This window comes from Cervus canadensis, chromosome 16, assembly GCF_019320065.1.
Source record: "Cervus canadensis isolate Bull #8, Minnesota chromosome 16, ASM1932006v1, whole genome shotgun sequence".
Classification (NCBI taxonomy): domain Eukaryota; kingdom Metazoa; phylum Chordata; class Mammalia; order Artiodactyla; family Cervidae; genus Cervus; species Cervus canadensis.
In genome coordinates this window covers 60,169,733-60,174,044 of record NC_057401.1, presented here as the reverse complement: position 1 = coordinate 60,174,044, position 4,312 = coordinate 60,169,733, and the positions used below count along the sequence as shown (strand labels likewise).

The following is a 4,312-nucleotide window of genomic DNA, read 5'->3' as shown; positions in this document are numbered from 1 at the left end:
TTCTCCCGAGCCTGGAGCGCAGAACTGTGTCCTCCTGCTCCCAGACTCCGCGCACCAGGTGGTCCTCCCTCCTGTGCTAAGACGCCAGAGTCCAACCGGTCCAGAGACGTTGTGGGTGACCTCTTGCTTCACCAAACACTCTCATCCTAGGCCTGGGGTCTCTCCTCCCTGTCTGTCCGTCCGTCTGTCCAGGCCCTTGGTGATCCTGGTTGCACGTGGTCTCAGCCACCCATGTTGTGGTTCACTCCTGTCTCCTATGGCTGTGATTGTAAGACTCCACGGAGCCCTAGAATAACTGCACGGTGACCCCAGGAAAATTCTGAAGGACGGCTCAAAATGTTGTTCTAACTGTCAAAGAAAAGAAACTTATTTCCGACACTTGACAAAGAACAGCAAAGCCTTTATTTATGCCCTGGTGACAGCTGTAGGGAGCCCTGCCGGGGTTTTGCAGCAGGAGAGAGGGCTTGGGCTCCGCGCCAGCGACCACGAGGGAAGGTGGAGATTTGCAGCCACGGTGCAGGGTGGTGCGGGAGGGGGCGGTCAGGGGGTGGAACGATTCTAAGAGAAAACATCCAGCCTCGGGGGGTGGGGGCGGGGGTCCTGGCTAAACCATCCTGACAGGACTCTTGCTGCAGGCAGGCAGGGTGGTCAGACCTCTCGTAGGGGACATGGAAGATGGGGAACATGATCAGAAGTCTCCAGGGTCCCATACCCAGGGTGGGGCCTCCTGGTCCAAGTGACTGAACAGGACTCTGGCTCAAATCCGACCCGGCAGAGATGAACCCTGAAGCCTGGGGGTCCGGGCCACACTGAGAGGATGGCTCGGAGGAGGCCTGTGGAGGGGAGACCTGGCAGGCTGCAGCAGCTGCTCTCCCCGGCTCTGCTCCGCCCGCCCCTCCACATGTCACCTGAAGCAAAGCGCTCTCTCCTGGAAGAAGCCTGGGGACCTATCTCTGTCTCAGAGCCACCGCTCAGTCCAAGAACGAGGGAGCTCTGTTGAGGCCGTTCTCTGTCATGATAGTCGCTCAGTCGTGTCCGATTCTCTGCGACCCCATGGACTGTAGCTCTCCAGGCTTTTCTGTCCATGGGATTCTCCAGGCAAGAATACTGGAGTGGGTGGCCATCTCCTCCTCCAGGGGATCCTCCCGACCCAGGGGTCGAACCCGGGTCTCCTGCACTGCAGGCAGATTCTTTGCCATCTGAGTCACCAGGGCAAACCCACCAGGGCATTTCTGGATAAGGATAGCCTTCCCTGTTAGCCCTTCAAGGCTGCCGGTGGGTCCCAGCACCGGTGACAGCAAGGCTGGCCCCACGGTGAGAAAGGGAAGACAGAGGTCACCGCAGGTCACCCGTGGCACCTTCTGACCCCTGATCCTTTCAGGCAGATCCGAAGGAGGGAAGGGTCTCTGGTGGACAGGGTCTGCAGGTAGCGGTGCTCCTTTTGAGACAGGCTTCCTTTTTCAGCTTCATGGGAATCAAAGCTGGTGCGGAGACGCAGCATCCCCAGGGCCCAGGGAGGCTGTCCTGCCAACTGAACGTGCTGCCGGGCGCCTCCCTTTTCCTCCCGGCCCTTCACACCTCCACTGCTGGCTCAGTCCTCACCCTGGAGTCCTGCCGGCACCTCCGTAGGTCCAGCAGGTACATAAAACCCTCTGCCCCAATATTTGTTGCAAACCATGTTCCACTGGTTTATGGAGACAGAGATGGTGCCTTCCCTCCCGCCCTCTTCAGAGTCTGTGCTCTGAGCTGAGGTTTGGTCCTCGCGGTCCCCGCCGGCCTGGCCTGTATCCTTGAGCGCTCGGAGGACCGACTCTGGGAATGACCTGTTTCTGTCATGCCTGGGATCCCCGTGACCCCCGTGCTCTTAGCACCCTCCTTGCCACTGTTTAAAGGGACCATCCCTGCTAATATAACCGGAACCGCTGCTAAACTAAAGCATGTGTGTTCAACACTGCTTCACCATCATCTTCGGTTATTAAATACGAGGTCTGGTGAGCCCCACTCGAGGTTTGACATGACACTGCCCCTTGCTGTCCTCGGTCCCATCCCGGGAAGTGTCTTCAAGCCCCTGTGAACCCGTCTCTAGGCCTGGGTCCCAGCGGGGCCCTGCTCTGAGGGGCACTGGGCGCCAACCTCACACGCTGCAAATTCTCACTCCACGTCAGGGGTTCCCAGCCTCACCAGCTGCTCTCTTGTGTAGTTGCTGAGTCGTGTCCAACTCTCTGTGACCCAGGGACTGCAGCCCGCCAGGCCTCCCTGTCCACCACCATCTCCCAGAGTTCGCTCAAACTCATGTCCATTGAGTCGGTGACGCCATCCAACCATCTCATCCTCTGTTGTCCCCTTCTCCTCCTACCCTCACTCTTTCCCAGCATCACGGTCTTTTCCAGTGAGTTGGCTCTTCGCATCAAGTGGCCAAAGTATTGGAGCTTCGACTTCAGCAACCCTGGGCCTGGGTAATTCGGGAGAGCGGTGGTGGGGGGCCTTCCTGTGCACCTCAGGATATTAAACAGCAACCCCCAGTCTGTATTCCAGATGCCAGTAGCCCCTCACCCTGTGTCACTGTTGTGAACGCCAAACTTCTCTCCAGACCTTGCTCACATCCCCCGGGTGGAGGTGGGGGGTACAAAACCACCCCTCTTTGAGAACCGCTGCACTACCTCATGGAAGTTGCGTCTTTAATTTTCTTGGTGGCTGGAAGGGAAAACATGGAGGTGAGGGAGCAAGTTCTTTAAGACAGAGGATGCACGTCTCAGGTCAGCATCCTCAGCCTGCACCGCTTTCCTTAACGCAGCTGCTGGTCACTGTTTCCCCCTTCACTGGTGTCTTACTGGAGCCCAGACACCCTCCCCCCTTGATGCCCCCCAGTCTCCCTTCCCCCTTTCCTGGGGTCTTACCGGGGCCCAGACACTCTCTCCCCTGGACGTCCCCTGGTCTCCCTTTCCCCCTTCACTGGCATCTTACTGGGGTCCAGACACTCTCTCCCTTGGAAGCCCCCCGGTCTCCCTTCCCCCTTCCCTGGGGTCTTACCGGGGTGCAGACACCCTCTCCCCTGGATGCCCACAGGCTGCTCCCCCGCAGTCTCTCACTGGCCCCCAGGCTGCCCCTTGCAGGGTCAGTGTGGGCAGACCTGGAGCGATCCACCTCCTCCCCTCTCTCCGCGTTCACTCCCGGGGCGGTGAACCCCTCCGTCTGCCTGGCTCCCAGTCCCAGCCGACTCCACGCAGCCTGGTCCACTGGCCTGGACTCCACAGGAGCAGGTCCCCCGGCTCTGTGCGCTCTCCTGCAGCAGGGGAGAGGCGCCCTGACCGTCCCGCCGGGTTACCTGCCGCGTGTTCCCCACTTACAGGCCCGGAGCCGGCGGGGTCCCTTCCCTCCTCTCCTCTCTCCCGCACGTCCAGCTCGCGGGCAGCCGGGCAGTCCAAGCGTTTGCATCCCAGGCTCCCATCGTGCCCTCCGCCCTCCCTCACGCCTGTCCCAGTTTGCTCATCCCAGCAGTGCTTTGACACAAGAGTCGTCTCAGATTCCCCAGCCGACCAGGAAAGAGTGAAGTCACGGCCCGACCTTGCTGTGTCTGTGTTCTCACTGTCCCCCGCCCCTCCCAGACGTGTCCCGACCGGCTCCAGGCACCTCCGACCCCCTTCAAGAGGCTCTTCCCCTCAACATCTGTGGGCCCCCTCCCCTACCTCATTCACTTCTCTGCTGCAGCCCCGCTCCCCCAAGCAGAGGGTCTGCCTGGGGAGGCTGTCTAGACCAGCTTGGCTGACAGTCTTCTGAGCTCTCGTCACCCCCTGGCATGACCTGCCTGTGTGCTGATGGGTTCAGTCGGCTGGAACTGGCGCGTCGTGGAGGAGAAGCACTTTGTATTCATTCTGGGACCCCAGCACCTAGAGCATGCCTCACTTGTGCAGTTATTCAACAGGTCTCGTTGTGGAAAGAATTAATAAGTGATCAATTAACAGTTAACTAATCACTAATTAACAAATGAGTGATTAATAACAAATATCTGGATTAAAAAATATAGGTTAGTCAGATTAAAAACCAGGAACTCCACAGTTGTTCTCCATGACACTCAGCTACATGAGCTGGAAAATGCATGTCAGCACGTGGGTGTTTGTAACAGCTTTGTTCATAATTGCTGAGACTTGAGAGCAACTCAGATGACCTTCAGTAGGTGCACAAATAGATAAACTGCGCTCCATCCAGTCAATGGAATACTATTCAGTACTAAAAAATGCGCCTTAAGCCATGAAAAGACATCAGTTCGGTTCAGTCACTCAGGCATGTCCAACTCTTTGAGACCCCATGGACT

At 58.1% G+C, this 4,312-nt stretch overlaps 1 long non-coding RNA gene across 1 annotated transcript; it reads right to left on the bottom strand.

The window, feature by feature from the left end:
- Window positions 1-366: 366 nt before the first annotated feature.
- LOC122454418 lies at window positions 367-3,870 on the bottom strand. Its single transcript, XR_006273382.1, has 3 exons — window positions 3,687-3,870; window positions 3,031-3,283; window positions 367-2,694 (listed from the first exon to the last, which is right to left on the bottom strand). It is a non-coding gene; the product is annotated as an uncharacterized LOC122454418 (long non-coding RNA).
- Between the last annotated feature and the right edge of the window lie 442 nt (window positions 3,871-4,312).